General features: G+C 47.8%; 2 long non-coding RNA genes across 2 annotated transcripts in view; both read left to right on the top strand.

Annotated features, from left to right (window-relative positions):
- The window catches only part of LOC310700694, a 109,204-nt gene that overhangs the window by 23,081 nt on the left and 67,526 nt on the right, over window positions 1-18,597 (top strand). The window lies entirely within an intron of this gene.
- The window catches only part of LOC310700724, a 62,203-nt gene that overhangs the window by 19,387 nt on the left and 24,219 nt on the right, over window positions 1-18,597 (top strand). The window contains exon 2 of the long non-coding RNA XR_014522760.1: window positions 7,403-7,518. This is a non-coding gene — a long non-coding RNA (uncharacterized lncRNA). The remainder of the gene's footprint in view (window positions 1-7,402; window positions 7,519-18,597) is intronic.

Consider the following 18,597-nt stretch of genomic DNA (forward strand, 5'->3'; position numbering starts at 1 on the left):
GTCAGGCAGGGAGAGCTCTAGCAGAGTAGCAGAGAGCACATGCGTGGCATGCTGTGGGCCTCAGGCTGGCACCTCCAGTTAAAAGGATCCAGCGAGCAGGTTACAGGGATGGCCTCACCTTGAGGCTCTAGAGAGCTGTTTACCTGTCAGACTAGACAGTACAGAGCCAGGTGGACAAGAGACAGACTTCCTATAAGAGAGCTTCCTGTGTTCCTTGTTAACGTTTCCTTAAGCTTGAGCCGCTAGGGTTGCCATGCCTCGGGATTCAGCTCTCAAAGGTGTGCATGGATGGTGCATTTAGCCTTTTGAGTACCTGGATGTTAATTATAGGCAACACCAGCGTGGCAATGCTCTCTCCCTGCCCAAACTGCTGCAGTTCTGCACCCCTGTGTTGATTTGAAGGAAGCAATCCCCCCCCCATATACAATAATAAACCAAAACTTAAAAGCAGATAAATAAATGAGTAAGTTAATTTGGATATGCAGAATAGATTAAATTTAAGGAACCGCAGAAAGAGGGGGAAGGAAGTCAAGTTTTAAAATGTCAAAATGATTGTAAAATCAGAGAAATGTATATACAGTAGAACCTCGGCTCCCGAACGCCATGGGAGCTGAACATTCTAGCTCCCGAACAAACGAAAACCAGAAATAAGTGTTCTGGTTTTCGACATTCTTTGGAAGCCGAACGCCCGAATGCCCGGCTGCTGCAGCCAATCAGAAGCCTTGGTTCCTGAACTGTTTCAGGAATCAAACAGACTCCTGGAACAGATTAAGTTCGGGAACCAAGGTTCCACAGCGGCAGCAGGAGGCCCCATTAGCTAAAGTGGTGCTTCAGGTTAAGAACTGTTTCAAGTTAAGAAATTAAGTTCTTAACCTGAGGTCTCACTGTAATATGCTCAAATCGTCTGGTCCGGTGGGCAATCTGGCTGCTGCATTCTGCACTAGCTGAAGTTTCGTAACATAACGTAGCAGCAGATGCAGCCGAATTGTCAGACATGTGTAGCACTGTGTGCATGGAGAACTGTCTCAGCATCTTCTAGGAACTGGTGGGGGGAGACAGGAAGGAGTGGCAGGTTGCTCCCTGCTGTAGGAATGTGTCCATTGCTCAATCTGTAGCATGCATGTAGCATGTCAGTGCTATATATGTTCCTATCTCGTTGCCTGGGGCCCAGGAATTCTAATGGAAGTCTGATGTTTTCCTAAGTCTGCAGACAGCCTGCGATATCAGCTTGGAGAAATGTGATCAATGCATCAGCTTGAATCCGAGGCTGAGCCCTCTGGCCTTGGGGGTCTGGCTTTCTGTCTGTGGTGCCACCAAATGGGTTCTTCTCAGGTCACTTGTCTCTAAAGAAATGCAGATATCTGCCCTACAGATGCAGCTACATGTTGCTTGATAGGAGGAGATACTGTAGTATCTCTTTCACATTCTCTTTATCTCTTTCTCTCTCTTTCTCTGGCTTCTGGTAAACAGAACTGAGCCTGACACCATGCCTGCTTTCTTCCAAGACACATTCCTTCTGGCCAGAGCACACCCTTTTCCTGCAAAACCATATCCTTGTGAAACCATCTCTTCCTGCCTTGAAGCCGAATTCAAAAATGCCAAGCAAACTCCTCCAATAAGAGCCTTTAAGTTAACAAACTAAAATCCCAGGATATTCTACCTAACTCACTCACTATGTGGACATTGCAAAAGAAAAGCGATAGAAGAAACTTCTTACATTGTTTATTTCTCACTATGACTGGAAGATTACTCTCCCCACACCTAGTGTGTTTTTGTCCACCTGCTGTTATTGGTCCAGGATGGCCTGGTTTGGAGGAAGCATGGTCCTATGTATCCTTACTCAGAAGTTATGTTCCACTGAGTGCAACAGGGTTTGCAGTCAGGCCAATGTGTTGCGGATTTCGGGCTTGGTATTCCAAAAGCCCAATACAGTGGTACCTTGAGTTACGTACTTAATTCGTTCCGGAGGTCCGTTCTTAACCTGAAACTGTTCTTAGCCTGCAGCACCACTTTAGCTAATGGGCCCTCCCACTGCCGATGTGCGATTTCTGTTCTCATCCTGAAGCAAAGTTCTTAACCTGAGGTACTATTTCTGGGTTAGCGGAGTCTGTAACCTGAAGCGTATGTAACCTGAAGCATATGTAACCTGAAGCATATGTAACTCGAGGTACCACTGTATTATGCATGTCTATTTGGAATTCCCATTGAGTTCATTGGAATTTACTTCCTAGTAAGAACAGCAAGAGGGACGTGGGTGGCGCTGTGGGTAAAACCTCAGCGCCTAGGACTTGCCGATTGTATGGTCAGCGGTTCGAATCCCCGCGGCGGGGTGCGCTCCCGTTGCTCGGTCCTAGCGCCTGCCAACCTAGCAGTTTGAAAGCACCCCCGGGTGCAAGTAGATAAATAGGGACCGCTTACTAGCGGGAAGGTAAACGGCGTTTCCGTGTGCTGCGCTGGCTCGCCAGATGCAGCTTGTCACACTGGCCACGTGACCACGTGTCTGTGGACAGCGCTGGCTCCCGGCCTCTAGAGTGAGATGAGCGCACAACCCTAAAGTCTGTCAAGACTGGCCCGTACGGGCAGGGGTACCTTTACCTTTACTAAGAACAGCAAGGAGTTTTGCAGCACCTTAAGGTTTAACAAAGCAATCCAAACACCTGGTCAGCAGTGCAGAAAGGGGTCTGGATGAGACCGAGGTGTCCCTCTGCCCAGTCCTCCCCAGATCCACTGCGGAAGCCGGTGTTGGGGTTCTGCTGTCAAGGAGCACCCCAAACAGCGGGTGGAAGTTACTGCTGGTGGCATCCTTTGCACTGGTACACAGCAGCACCGGCATAGCAACTCCCATTGGTGCCTGGGGTGCAAAGATGGGTTAAAGTTGTTGAGCTTTGTTTGGAAGATCGGACCCAGGAGATGGACAGTGGCTCTGAGGCCCTGAAGCTCTTGTGTCACCCACAAGCCCCCATACCACCTGCCTTCCTGTGCTGCCACTGCTCAGCAGAAACTCCCACAATGAGTCGTTTTGCAGGTGGGGCTGCATAAACACAAGACCCGCAGAATCATGACCTGACTGTATGGCCAGCACATGACTTGGAGTCCCCCCCCCCCCCGCATAGCACCAAGCCATGGATCAGGCTCGGTTTGTGACGGGGGAGCCAGAATTCTTGGATGAGTCTGAGGAGATACTGTTCGCACCATGAAGGGGTTTGACTGCAGTTTGTCAAACAGGGGGAAAGTGGGTCACCTACAATTGTGTGTCACATGTACTTTTGCCTGAATAAGTAGGCCTTCAAGGCAGCTTGTAGCTGGCAGCACAGGAAGAGATGCTTTCCTTAGGGAGGGAGGGAGGAAACACATGCATATCAGGGCTAGGTAGACAGCAGGGAAAGGACAGCCACTGGGCAGGAGGTTGTGCAAGCACTAGGCTAGACGGAAGCCTCACCCCGTGGCCTTTGGGAGAAGCACTGTCCAGCCAGCTTCAGTTCCTCAGACTTCACTCGATTCAACACACTCGCAAAGTGACCACAGGGGCCAGAAACATGCTTTGAAATAAATAAAATTCTCATTATGCCAATACTTTGATCAAAAACTAATTCTGGCTTGCTGAATAGAATATACACAGCCCTGGCTGGAAACCTCCTGCATTTCTGTACCATTGAATTTTAGAAAGAGAGGAGGCTGAATCGAGCAGTTATTCGATGGGACTTCTTACAGAGGCTGGGGAGGGTTGTAGTTTGTTCGGTGCCCTACTCCCTGCTGCCCCACTCTCACCTGCCAGGAAGAAGAAGAAGAGTTTGGATTTGATACCCTGCTTTATCACTACCCAAAGGAGTCTCAAAGCGGCTAACATTCTCCTTTCCCTTCCTCCCCCACAACAAACACTCTGTGAGGTGAGTGGAGCAGAGAGACTTCAGAGAAGTGTGACTAGCCCAAGGTCACCCAGCAGCTGCATGTGGAGGAGTGGAGACGCGAACCTGGTTCACCAGATTACAAGACTACCGCTCCTAACCATTACACCACACTGGTGGTTACAGACCTAGGTGATTATAATAACAGGAGCACCTATATCTCGGGGTCAGCTTTCAAGTTCTATATGCTGAATGGCTATGTTTATAAACAATGTTCAATGTACGCATGTCAAATGTGCAAAACCCCATGCTTAAGGATCTAGAGATCTTGGGCTTCCAGATGTGGGCGTCATATCACACAGCAGGGATGGGGAATCACCAAATTTAAGAAGAGCCTGCTGGATCAGGTCAGTGGCATATCTAGTCCAGCATTCTGTTCACCAGATGCCTGTGAGAAAACCCAAAAACAGGACCCAACCACAGCAGCACTCTCCCCTCCTGTAGTTCCAGGAACTGGTATTCAGACTTATTACTGCCTGCAGGTAGAACAAACCCCTCATGGTTAGTAGCTATTGAATGTGGCTCAGCAGGGGTACAAATTTGCCCCTCTAGACCAGGCACCCCCAACTCAGCCCTCCAGGTGTTTTGGGACTACAATTCCCATCATCCCTGACCACTGGTCCTGTTAGCTAGGGATCATGGGAGTTGTAGTCCTATAACATCTGGAGGGCCAAGTTTGGGGGTGCCTGCTCTAGACCATTTTCCCCCAAACCACACCCAGATGCAACATTAGGTGGGAGGCAGGCAAAGGAGTGGCCTTCATTTGACGTGCACAGAATTGGTTTCCATTGGACAGCAAAGGGTCATTCAGGTATCACAAATGGGCCACCAGCAACAGGATAAATCCGGATTAAATAGAAGGGGGACGGCATAAGGGGTTGGCAGCTTGATGCCCACAATGTCATGTGAACAGTGTAAAAAAAAGAAGTAAATCACGTATGTTAGGAGCAACTATCTCACAATAAAACCCCATCTGGAAGCACGCCTTGCAACCATTACTACGTGTTATAAAAGGCAACCCCAACCATTGGTTCTGAACATATGCTGCTTTTTGCTGTTGACTATGCCCCAGAGCAGATCTTTCCACTTTACTGTGAATCTCCTACCCCTCTCAGGTCTGACACGGTGCCCTTGGGTGTGCCATCTGGCTCCTCCATCCCTGCTGACTAGTTGGAGATGGACAAGCAGAAGGAACTGGGCCTCAGAAGAACCAACCGTGGGACAAGGAGGCGACCTGACCCCACCACCACCTTCTGGTTCATTGTCCAGTGGGGTCAGGTCACTATTCCCCCCCCCATGGGCATTGACCTCAGATCAGATTGGAACCTTTGACCTCAGAGAGTCATCTTTCCACCCATTGACAGATTTGCCTGAAGAACCGACTTCCGCTCTCTTTCCCCCCTTGGCTTTCTGCTCTAACACTGGTTTTACCTGTCTAAAAAAAGAGAGCAGGTCTCATTCAATTGTTCCTTGGGCTTCCCAGATGACAGGTGCTTCCCATACATCATCTGAGGGGGTCTCAGGCAACACATAGTTCCAGAGACAATTTATAGGGTGGGAGGGTTGTGCTGATTTGTGCCTGATTCTCCCCCTTCACTTCTTCGATCTCCCCTCCTCCCTCCATGTTGCTCCTGAGACACACCTGAGCAAGAGGCAACCTGCATTTGACACAGACACAAAAGGTGGTAGAAAGAATAGGAGAAGCAGGAGGGCAGGCTGCCTCCCTGACCATCTTTATTAGCAGCCAGACCGTGACAGCTTCTTGCCTAGTCTTGCTGGGTCTGCTACCTGTGGAGGCGCCCAGATTTCTCTGATAACAGAGGACTGTCTCTCCCAGATGTCTCTCCATCTCTCTGTTACCATGTCACGAGCATGGAACTTGCACTTGATTTACAAGCCCTTCAATTAAAGGTTGGACAACTGTTTAGGAAGCAGAAAGGAGAGGTTTTTCCTTTCCTTTTCTTTTTTTGGTCCTGGATCCTGTGATAGGCCTGTGCTAACAGCTTGCAGTGAGGAGATGCTAGATTTGACAGAGAGCGGTAGCGGTCAACAACCTCAAATATGCAGATGACACAACGATGGCAGAAAGTAAGGAGGAATTAAAGAACCTTTTAATGAGGGTGAAAGAGGAGAGCGCAAAATATGGTCTGAAGCTCAACATCAAAAAAACTAAGGTCATGGCCACTGGGCCCATCACCTCCTGGCAAAAAGAAGGGGAAGAAATGGAGGCAGTGAGAGATTTTACTTTCTTGGGCTCCATGATCACTGCAGATGGTGACAGCAGACACGAAATTAAAAGATGCCTGCTTCTTGGGAGGAAAGCAAAGACAAACCTAGACAGCATCTTAAAAAGCAGAGACATCACCTTGCCAACAAAGGTCTGTATAGTTAAAGCTATGGTTTTCCCAGTAGTGATGTATGGAAGTGAGAGCTGGACCATAAAGAAGGCTGATCACCGAAGAATTGATGCTTTTGAATTATGGTGCTGGAGGAGACTCTTGAGAGTCCCATGGACTGCAAGAAGATCAAACCTCTCCATTCTTAAGGAAATCAGCCCTGAGTGCTCACTGGAAGGACAGATCCTGAAGCTGAGGCTCCAATACTTTGGCCACCTCATGAGAAGAGAAGACTCCCTGGAAAAGACCCTGATGTTGGGAAAGATGGAGGGCACAAGGAGAAGGGGACGACAGAGGACGAGATGGCTGGACAGTGTTCTCGAAGCTACCAGCATGAGTTTGACCAAACTGCGGGAGACAGTGGAAGACGGGAGTGCCTGGCATGCTCTGGTCTATGGGGTCATGAAGAGTCGGACAGGACTAAATGACTAAACAACAACAACAACAAAGTTTGTACTGCATCTATCACTCTATCCATTTAAAATGTTCAGGTTTCGGTAGAATTTAGCTGCTGAAGACAGGAGTGCTTGGCGTGCTCTGGTCCATGGGGTCACAAAGAGTCGGACACGACTAAACAACTAAACAACAACAACAAAGGCTCTGAAGGCTGCTGTCTGGAGGTTCTTGCAAACTTTAGCCACATCCACACTGTGTACATTTAAAGCACATGACTTCTCCCAAAGAAACCTGGGAACTATACTTTGTTAAGGGTGCTGGGTACTCCGGTTCTTTCCAGAGACTAGCAATTTTCTACCTAGCAGAATCTAGGGGGTTGACTAGGTTGGCCCCTACCAAGGGTGCAGACCCAGGGGGGCCCCAAACTGTGCCTCTCCCTGTTGGGCTAGGAGCCCATCCACCTATGTGTGGCCCACGGCCCAAGACTGGCAAAGGGGCAGGAGGGATCCCAGCCATGATTTAGAAAATCAATTCATTCAGCCACTTTTGGAGCTACCACTATGAGATCATCTAATCCTCCTCTGCCCCGCCCCCCAAAATAAGGTTTTTGTGTAGATTTAAATCCTTTACCTTCTACAGCCTGATGGCCAATAACATCAAAATGAAGTAATGACAGAGGGCTTCTTTTCCCCCCTTTTGTTTTAGGAAGGAATGCATAATACTCAAGAGCTTAATAATCCTCCAGGGCAATGCTCAAGGGACACCTTAGCAGAGATATCTCAAGTAAACATCCTCTTGTTTGAGGAATGAGAAGCTGCAAAGTGAGTATTATCAGAACCCCACCATTCAAATTCTGGCCACAATAAAAATTGCATTTTTATTTGGTCAGGCGTTTTACGGACAAGAGGAAGACTGGAGTCATTTTTCCTTATCTGCTGAAGATGTTTAGTTAGTAGATGTTGTTTGTATTGTCTACAACTGAAGCAGGAGCACCCTAAATAGTGGAGATGGGGGCTCCTCTGAGGCCTGCTGATGAGACATGTTGACTTCTGTGACCCTTGAGTTGCATTTACCATTGCTGGTGTTGCTGGATTGTGATTTAAATGCAGTACTTTGAACTTCATATAGCCCAGTGACTTTAAAAAGTTTGCCTCCTGCTTACTTGATAGCATTTTCTATGCATACCTCTGAAATGTCCTTCATTGTGTCAGATGTGTCAGGGCAAAAGCTCACCTGTTTTTCAGATACTCCAGACTATTAAGAGGTGTGAGAAGCCTTTTCAAAGAAGAAAGGAAGCTTTAAAACACACAAAAAAGAGGAATGCAGGATGGATGTTCCTCACAATGGGTCACATTTCAATTTAAAATACATTCACCACAGGAAGCTAAACATATGTAAAAGGGAATTAAATCATGGAATGGCATTTGCCCATTTCATTCCCATTAGCATCTTTAAAAGGTTGGATGTTGTGTGTCTGCTGTACCTGGAAGAGAAGGCATAGCTGAGGCTGATCTAGTTATCTTAGATGGTTCTAGCTTTTCCTCAGCTCCTGCAGAAGGAAGGGGGAAGGGGCTTCTGGGAAACAGGTCTAGAGTTTTTCACCTGTACTTTGCACCATGTTCTACTTCTGTATCTGACCAAACTGCGGGAGGCAGTGGAAGACAGGAGTGCCTGGCGTACTCTGGTCCATGGGTCACGAAGAGTCGAACACGACTAAACGACTAAACAACAACAACAACTACTACTTCTGTGAACCTGTAGCCAGAGTCAAATGTCTGCTCACTTCCATCTGGTCTGTTGCCCTTGTTTGTCTCTGCCTTATTTGTCTCTGGTAGTTTGTTATGGGTGCTGGGAATTGTAGTTCTGCGAGGAGTAAACTATGGGTCCCAGGAGGGGGAGGAAAATGTGCTTTACGTGAATGGTGTGTATTCAACCCTGTTCTCACTTAACTCTGAACTGGGGTCCACTTCTCTCTACAGCTAATTCTGCAAAGGTTATTCACATATCAGTTCATTTCCCTGACATCTGGTCAGAAAATGTTTTGGATTGCTGTGTGTTTTTGCGTTTTTAAAATAACTTTAAAAAATAAGCCTGGATTCTTTTTTTTTAATAAAAAATTAATAATGATAAAATATACACACAACAGGGAGATCAAAGGCAGGTGGGGGGGAATCCAAAACAGAAAAAAACCCAGCTGCTTGAATTTGTTCTTTTATCCCCAATGCGTTTTGATATATAATCTTTTTCTAAGGGTGGAGGAATCTTATTCTCTCTTCTCTGAAAAAGAGGGGGCAGAATTCTTTATCCCTTCTTTTCCAAAGAGTCATCAGAAATAGATGCCTGGGAGTTAGTCGGCTGTAGCTATGAATATTTCTGAGCTGTTTCTTACCTTGTTTTAGGAATAAATTACAACTAATTGGGGGGAAGGGTTCCCTTGAAAAATAATATAGCAAAACACACCGAGAGCAAAAGAGCAATCCCGGCACCTGTTTTCTTTCTGTGTTGATCGTTCCAGCTCACACACCTCTTATGCCGTGTGCAATCACTCTGCAAATTCAGCAACTAAATTCTACCGAAACCTGAACATTTTAAAGGGATAGAGTGATAAATGCAGTACAAACTTACAACAAACCAAAGCCACAAAACCAAAGCATAGCTGGGGTTAAAAAGGAATCCTTCAAAATTACAGCCGGGTCAGTTTGAAGAACGACCATCATTTCTAAGGGCATCCATTCGATATACAACATTATTTGTTTGAATCATAGGATTGTAGAGCTGGAAGGGCACCACGAGGGTCATCTAGTCCAACCCCCTGCAATCCAGGAATATGCGACTGATCAAACTTGCAGCCTTGGCATTATAAGCACCAGGCTCTAGCCAGCTGAGCTATCCAGGCTGACAGTAACAAACAGGTGTTTGTTTGTTTTGTTTCAGGGACGCAGGATCATGAATCAAGCATTCTTCTCAGACTTTCCTTACGGTCCGATGATTAGCTGACATGAAGTCATTTCTTTTAGGAATTTGCACTTTGTGGTGGTTTCCCCTCTGCTACTCTTTGACTGAACTCTCCTGGTGCAGGCAATAGCTATTTAATATGCTGCTGGGCCCGAAGTCAGTACCAAGCTATAGCAGTCTAGTGAGTAGTGTGTGCTAAGTTCAGATGTGCCAGTGATCCAGAGATGTGGCTGCTGTCGGTGGCTAACCTGTGGCTCCTTCATATGTTGCAGGACTACAGTCCCCTTCGCCCCAGACCATTGGAGCCACTGCAGGGCCGGATTTAGGTTTGATGAGGCCCTAAGCTACTGAAGGTAATGGGGCCCTTTATATGTCCAGCTGTCCTTTGTCAACAACAAATTGTTGGTGTTTTTTGTGTTGAATATATGGTAATTTATGGACCCTAATAGGTATCTAAAATGGGATGCGGGTGGCACCCTGGGTTAAACCACAGATCCTAGGACTTGCTGATCAGAAGGTTGGCGGTTCGAATCCCTGCGACAGGGTGAGCTCCCGTTGTTCGGTCCCTGCTCCTGCCAACCTAGCAGTTTGAAAGCACGTCAAAGTGCAAGTAGATAAATAGGTACCGCTCTGGCGGGAAGGTAAACGGCGTTTCCATGCGCTGCTCTGGTTCGCCATGCTGGCCACATGACCCGGAAGCTGTACAGTGGCTCGGAAGCTGTATGCCGGCTCCCTCAGCCAATAAAGCGAGATGAGCACCACAAACCCAGAGTCGTCCACGACTGGACCTAATGGTCAGGGGTCCCTTTACCTTTACCTTAAAGCCGTTTGCACATATTGTCATGCAACCATTCCATGCTAAATGTAGGCACCCTATATATAGAAATGAGCAAACCAGTGATAGTTTAGGGAGCAGGCTAGAAGGCCTTACATCTTAGGAGCCTATACAACACAAAACACTGCTGCTGTATGCAGGTTTTATTTTATTGCCGCAGGGCCTGCAAGACGGAGCTGTTCCGCCTGGCCTTTGGTTTGGACTCAGTCTGACCCTTATGTTTCCCTCCCCTTATGGTTTTGAACTATGGGCTACTTTTAAAACGAGGCTGCATTTTAAATTGTATTTTAACCTGTATTTTAAATTGACCCCCCCCATTACGTTTTTATTGTAATTTTACTGGTGTTAGCTGCCCTGAGCCCAGCTCTGGCCGGGGAGGGTGGGGTATAAATATTTTTTTTTAATCTTATATTTTGGAAATGTACATCCAGGTTTTTTCCCTTTACATTTGGGGGGGGGGCAAGAGAACTATAGCTTGTTTAAAGGTAAAGGGACCCCTGACCATTAGGTCCAGTCGTGGCCGACTCTGGGGTTGCGGCGCTAATCTCACTTTATTGGCTGAGGGAGCCGGCATACAGCTTCCGAGTCATGTGGCCAGCATGACTAAGCCACTTCTGGAGAACCAGAGCAGCGCACGGAAACGCTGTTTACCTTCCCGCTGGAGCGGTGCCTATTTATCTACTTTGCACTTTGACGTGCTTTCGAGCTGCTAGGTTGGCAGGAGCAGGGACCGAGCAATGGGAGCTCACCCCGTTGCGGGGATTCGAACCGCCGACCTTCTGATCGGCAAGTCCCAGGCTGTGTGGTTTAACCCACAGCGCTACGTAAATCCAGCACTGCGCCGCTGTCTGCCTGGGCTGGTAAAAGTCTGGGATAGTTCACTTGGCAGAGACTCTTAATCTTAGGCTCATGGGTTCAAATCCCACATTCTGCTGCCTGAGGCAGCTGCTTCACCCCGCCTCATGGGTGAGTCGGACCTGCATGCAGAGCAGATGGTCTACCCTTGAGCTATGATCTTTCCAAGGAGAGCGTTGGTCGGAGGTGGATTTAAAGGAAGGTTCCAAGCCTTTAACGCCCACCCCCTTGCCCCACAGCACAGGGGCCCAGGGCTGGCGTCCAAATAGTGGACATTTGCGTGGCGAGTTCCCGCCCCCCACCAAGATAAATAAACACACGAGACACAATAATTAAGGTTAATTGGGCGAATTAGGCCACAACTTTATTGAATTCAGGAATGAGAGGCATTGGCATAGGCATTGGTCCTAACGACTATCCGGCTCCAGCCCATTTGCTGGAGACACGGTGAAGGGTTAACACTAATCGGGGGAGTCTCCCGCCGAGGCATGTCGACTAGGAGCTCCCCCGGGTCACCGCTCTGGGGCGTGCCTTTGGCCCACACCTCCATAGGCTTCGGACAGGGCCACGCCCCCCGGAGTCCTTTAACGGACCACCCTTCGTTCACTGGGGGGAGGTGATGGCGTTCCTCCCCCCCCCCACATCCTCTTAACCCCTTCTTACCAATGCCTACCGCCAATGCCGAAGAGTTGTGACGAGTTGCTACGAGGTAGGCGAAAAACCAAAAGGCTGGAAATTGCCAATTGGGAAAAATTCCTACCATGCCCCATGCAGCGACAGGCCGAAGCCCATAGCAAAGTCAGACCTACCTAAAGCCCAACTAAAGGGAGGGAGGGTGGGGAAACGTGGGGCCAGCCAGAGAAGAGAGGGCGAGCCCCCTCCGCTCCGGCCCTAAATAGGGCAAGCCACGCCCCCTCCAGCCAGCCGATTGGCTGGCCGGGAGGCGTGGCCGGACGGGATTCCCCTGCTCTCGCGGGGGCTGAGACCAGCCCCCGCTCACGTGGGGGAGGGCGTGATGCCCGCAACACCACCTCCTGGGGCAGGCCCGGAAGTGGCTTTGCCCAAGGATGCTATGTGTTGACACTGGATCTGCCACAACCCCACTTATACCTATGTTATAAAAAAAGTTCATACTGCTTTCCCCTGTTCTCTCTCCATGATAGTTTGTAAGGCAAACTTGATAAATATTCCCCACCCCTCTTCTCTCACTTCTTTTTCAGTAATGTGGGGAAGGGGAGCCAAAATCCAGCCCCGCTTAGGAAAGAAGCAACTGTTCCAGTCCTGCTTGAAATTCCAGATTCTTTTTCGTTGGCTTCCGAGAGCTAAAGTGAATAAATATGCCCCAAAGTGATGCTAGGAGGTTGTAATTATTTTAATTAGAAAAGGTGGCCTCGGAGAGTCCCTGGGTCTCAGTCTATTTTATGAAAATGCAGGGAGAGGGGGAGGGAGAGAAAGGATAGGAAAGGGGGGGGGAGAACCACCAGGAGGTCTAGCACTTAATAAATGTGAACTGATTACAAATCTTCCTCCCGACAACTGTGCTTTTGTCTTAAACTGGCTTAATAGGGTTTTTGTGCATGGGCCCACGTGCGTTGTTTTTGTTTTTTAAAAAAGGCGATATAAAGGGGCATGACAGCTTAGGAAATAGAGGTGGATTTGGAATTTTAATTTGTAACACTGTTCCTGGGGAAAACAACTTGATTTGTGTTTGGCCTGGTGCAGCCCAATTGCAGGAGTTTGGGATTCATGTCCAGACCGGCCCTTGCAGCCAACAATTGATTTCATTCCCACGGCTGATATTTTTCACTCTAGGCATTCATCTTGTTGGCAGGTGGATGTCCAATAGCGAGTGAGCCCTCCCTCCCCCAAACTGAAATTTTAGAGGGGTTTTTTTCCTTCTCCCCCAGACTCTCCTTGAGAAGCTCTGCTGAGGTCAGCAGCAGCGGAGGATTTCGGAGGGTTTAAGAATTCCTGTTGGAGGTGCCCCTGCATGTGTGAGCTGTTTTCTGGTGGGGAAAGGCTAAGGAGGGGGAACAACAACAACAACAACAACAACAACAACAACAACAACAACAGACTTGCCAAGTGTCCTTGTTTTCCAGGAACAGTCCTGGATTTGCAGAAGCTCTCCCGGTTTCTGATTTGATCCAGGAATGCCTTACTTTTCCTTAAAAGGTCCCTATTTTCACCAGAGAAAGTTTGGAGGGAATGGAGTTATGTGACCCCCCCCCCCAGCCGAAGAGAAAAGTAACCATACAACCTTTAGAAGACATTGAAGGCAGTCCTGTACAGGGAGGGTTTTTCTAAATGTTAAATGTTTTATTATGTTTATATAAAATATATATTTTATTATATTAATTTATTATACAATTCATTACTATTATATAATTATATAATTTATTATTATATTAATTTATTAATATATAATATATATATTATTATGTTTATATAGGGACGCGGGTGGCGCTGTGGGTTAAACCACAGAGCCTAGGACTTGCCGATCAAAAGGTCAGCAGTTTGAATCCCCACGACAGGGTGAGCTCCCGTTGCTCGGTCCCTGCTCCTGCCAACCTAGCAGTCCGAAAGCACGTCAAAGTGCAAGTAGATAAATAGGTACCGCTCCGGCAGGAAGGTAAACGGCGTTTCCGTGCTCTACTCTGGTTTGCCAGAAGCGGCTTAGTCATGCTGGCCACATGACCCGGAAGCTGTATGCCGGCTCCCTCGGCCAATAAAGCGAGATGAGCGCCACAAGCCCAGAGTCAGTCAAGACTGGACCTAATGGTCAGGGGTCCCTTTACCTTTACCTTTATGTTTATATATGTCAGTAGCCGCCCAGAGTGGTGGCAGGGTATAAATAATGAAATAATAATAATAATAATAATAATAATAATAATAATAATAATAATTATTATTATTATTATTATTATTATTATTATTATTATTGAAAAGGGTGTTCCTATTTTCATCAGAGAAATGTTGGGGGGTATGCAACAACACACTTCCTTAGGACAGCATTGTGTGTGAATCCTACCAAGTTGGTAAGAAGCTGTTGGAGGAAAAAGCAAGACAGGAAGTTATCAGCCTACTAAGACATTCCAAGCAGAGACAAAAAAATATTGGACTGGCTTTCCCGCAGCACTGTTAGAATGTGCCTGTTTGCTGCCAAACAAGGACCGTTTTTCTTGTGGTTATTCCAAGGGACTTCATTTCCCATTCTGTCCCCACTACAGCTAAGATATTCAGAAGCCTTTATGGTGTCGTATGGAATTTCTAGTCCATATTTTTTATGAGGACACTGTCGTAAGCGATGTTTAAATGGGTTTTCGAAAAAGCCTCCTGACTAGCTTGAGGAAGAACAATAAAAATAGCCCTGTGATCAGCCCACAGTCCCATCTAGTCCAATACTCTGTTCTCAGAGCAGAAACTGAGCTCAGCAGCCCTCTCTCCACTCTGTCCTGCTACTCTTCGGCAACTGATATTCAGCAGTTCAGTTCTTCCAGAGATGCAGTTTCTGCGATTTGCCATCCTGACTCGTGGCAAATGGATAAACTTTCCCTCCTCCGTGAATTCGCCTGATCCTCTTTTAAAGCCTTCTTTTTATTAATGCATTTTATTTTAAGTATTGTTAGGGGCAAAAGCCCTCCTAAAATGGCTTAATATTTCAGATTATAATGCATCTGAGCTAGTGGCCATCGCAACACTTTGTGGCTGCGAATTCTATTGCCAATTCTTTCCCCCAAGTGACTGTGAGTTCTAGGATTATGGGAGAGTATAGTGTGTGTGTTTTCCCATTGGCCTTCCCTTTCTTTCTACTCTCTTTCGCCCCTTTATGGAAGCCTCTGTCGCCTGCTTTCCCCTCAGATCCCTGCTTCTCAGCAGATTGCTTATTCTGCAGCTGTTTTGCATCCAATGTCCTTGCCCCTCAAGCTTCTCATGCTTCTCAGAATCTCTCCCACTATTTCGCCTGCACTGCAAATCTGCTCTTGGCTCTAGGACAAATTTCCGTCCTCCCACAGAAGCTGAACTGCAAGCATTCGGACAGCTTTTTGCCCTGAGTAGCTGGAATGTTTGGGAGCATTCTGTGTCACCACGTCAGCTCAGCTAATGAGTGTCAGAGACATCATCATTATCATCAGAACAACGTAATATAAACTAATCTAGAGTTTCTAGTGTGCCGTAAGCTTTGTATTAATATTTCAGTACCTTCTAATATTTAGTTTATCATTATTATTTATTAAATTTCTATACCACCCTCTACCTGCAGGTCTCAGGGCGCTTCATGGGATAAAGCCACAATATGAAACACAAAATATGACCCAATATGACCCAAAAGACAAGGAGGAAATGATACATTAATCTTATCCTTTTAAAGACTGGATGGGTTTTAGGTTGAAGGGAAACCCTGTGTGTGAAGCCATCCTGTTGCGTAGCAGGCAACAGGACTGGCAACAAGGACCAAAATATACTTTTAAAATCTGGAAAGGTGTGCCCAGATGTTGTCTGGCTGTCAGGACTCTTAAAACCAAGCAGGCTGCATAGCAATGGTCCGACTGTCATGGTGATCTGAGGTAGAGGGCTTCTAAATAAACCTATGTCTGTATGCATAGGTGTCTGCAGCAATGTTTCGCAGGGTTTCCCCAAAGTAGGATCTCCAGCTGTTTTTCGACTACAATTCCCATCATTCCTGAACACTGCTAGCTAAGGATGATGGGAATTGTAGTTCAAACATTTTTTGGGGGAAACCCTGTTTCAGGGGGTGAGGAATAGTAGAACACCGAAAGGGAGGTGCAAGCTAGTTCTTCAGGAAAAAAAAGAAAAGAAAAGAATACATTGCCTGTACATTTCACCTCATATCTCAGGCTCTACAGATCCTAGAATCTTACTCCTTTTTGAAAATGGAATCTGGGGATTATGGTTCAGCTGGATGACCCCTTGCCACCACTCCCTGCAGACACTTATATGGATTTGGCTATGAAACTGGTGCAAGCACTCCACGAGGGCATTTTCACACATTAGCACATCAGCTCTCGAATAGCTTCCATAATAGGCTAACTTATTCAGTGCTCAGTTGCTAAAAAGAGAAGTGCCAGGGAGGCGAGCCTTTCCACAACTCTGAAGCCCTCTTGGGTTCATTCCAGATGGGTCAGAGCAGGCCACACAGGAAATTCTGCCTTGCATGTTTTCAGATGCGCTCCATTATTGCTTCATATATTCCCAGGGCATTCAGAGAACGTGGGTTGTGTTGCGTGGTTGACCCTGCCGAGCCCCTGCTTCAGGTTTTGCCCTGACGGTAATATCAAGGGACAGGACAAGTTGGGATCGAACCAGATGTGGGAAGCTGTGTTTGAGACGGAGGACATGGGTGCAGACCCAGGCACTCCTTTTTGTGCCACCTGTAAATGTTGCGAAACGGGCCTCAGAAGCTCTCGCTTCCGGGGCTGATTGTGCAACAGGATGAAAGAGTGGTACGCCGTGTTGCTGCCTCTGAGAACCGAAGCACGCTGCGTTTGAGGCCTTGTGCCTGAAGCGCTGCAAAATTGCCACACCGTCATCCGCCCAGCCTCCCAGCTGCTGTGCTTTGCCTCCAATGCTAATGGCTTTTTAGCCTCTCTCTCTGACTCCCTGCTCACCCCCAGCCCGCCCTGTTGGGCCTGATTAGTAATGAGAAGAGAGCCTGCCATGCTCTCCATCGCAATCACTCAAGCTTCCTTCTGGGAAAGTTCAGCAATTAACTTTGGGTGAAGATGCTTTTGAAGTGCACAAGGCATCTGAGAGCCAAAGGGGAGGAGGAGGAATGGAGTGGTGAACCCAGGGTTAGGGTGGGGTGAGGCACGCCGAACCCAAAGGCATTCCACAAATTGGAACAGGCTGGGGCTCCTGGGAAGGGAAAGGAGGGGGCCGTCCCATATGGCAACAACAGATGTTGCTTCCCTCCTCCGCCCACCCCCCCTTCTCCGTTGGATGCAGGGTCAGCCCAGTTCCAGAAGCACGAAGAAAAAGAAGACTACGCTCACTAAAACCAGAACTCCAAGGGTCAGAGGCATACGAGAACAGAGGTCTTTCATGCAGCCTTAAGGAACTAGATTAGAAAGGTCTATGGAGTTATATGGTGCTGCAGTGGGCTGGGTAATCTGTGGGTCCCACAAAGGCTGGGGTTAACTATCATGCTGAGTAAACCGTAGATTGCTCTTGCTTTTATTACTGGTAGAGGCGGGTTATTACTGGTAAAGGTAAAGGGACCCCTGACCATTAGGTCCAGTCGTGGCCAACTCTGGGGTTGCGGTGCTCATCTCGCTTTATTGGCCGAGGGAGCCAGCGTACAGTGTACAGGTCATGTGGCCAGCATGACTAAGCCGCTTCTGGCGAACCAGAGCAGCGCACGGAAACACCGTTTCCCTTCCCGCCAGAGCGGTACCTATTGATCTACTTGCACTTTGATGTGCTTTCGAACTGCTAGATGTGCAGGAGCAGGGACCAAGCAATGGGAGCTCACTCCGTCGTGGGGATTCAAACCGCCGACCTTCTTATCAGCAAGCCCTAGGCTCTGTGGTTTAACCCACAGTATCCCTTGTTATTACTGGTAGAGGCAGGCAAATGGCATGGCTGTCTCCATTTGGTCATTAGCTTTCTGGGAAACATCTGGCCAGCCACTATTGGAGCGAGAAAGCTGGACTCAGCAGTAGCCTAGGAAAGCAGGGTGGCACAGGGGGTTGCAGGACAGCATGGGGGCTGGAGGGTGGTGGAGCCACTGTCCGTTCCTCAAAGAGCCTTCCCCCCCCAAAAAACAACCCTCAATAAGTTTGACTGATCTCCGTAAAAAGCTCAACAACTTTGGGCAATCTCTCGCTGCTAGGACTCTGCTGTCTGATTCAGCAGAGGCTGCTCTTATTTGTAGGAGGGCAAAACATGGGAGGCCCCTGCTGTGGTCTCCTTGTGGGGGAATTAGTTGGTCTGGAGAGCACACTTCTCCTTGTTGTATAAAGTTTTCAAAACCCTCCACCGCTCAGAACTAGAGCAACTCTCCAATGCTAGGCCTGGCTGTCAAGTCTAATGCTCACCGCTGGCTGGGTCCATTTGCCTGCTTTACTCTCACTCCTGCTGTAGTAAACAGGACCCCGGGTTTGCCCCAGGCAGCAAGACAGAAGAAACTTCTGCAAATGGAAGGCACATCCAAACCTGAAGGAGGGACAATCCCCAGCTGCATATTGCCTTGCTGCCCTGGAGCTCTTAGAGTTGGCAAGTAGAGTCTGGCAGC

The sequence above is a fragment of the Podarcis liolepis genome (assembly GCF_965112155.1).
Source record: "Podarcis liolepis genome assembly, chromosome: 2".
Classification (NCBI taxonomy): Eukaryota; Metazoa; Chordata; class Lepidosauria; order Squamata; family Lacertidae; genus Podarcis; species Podarcis liolepis.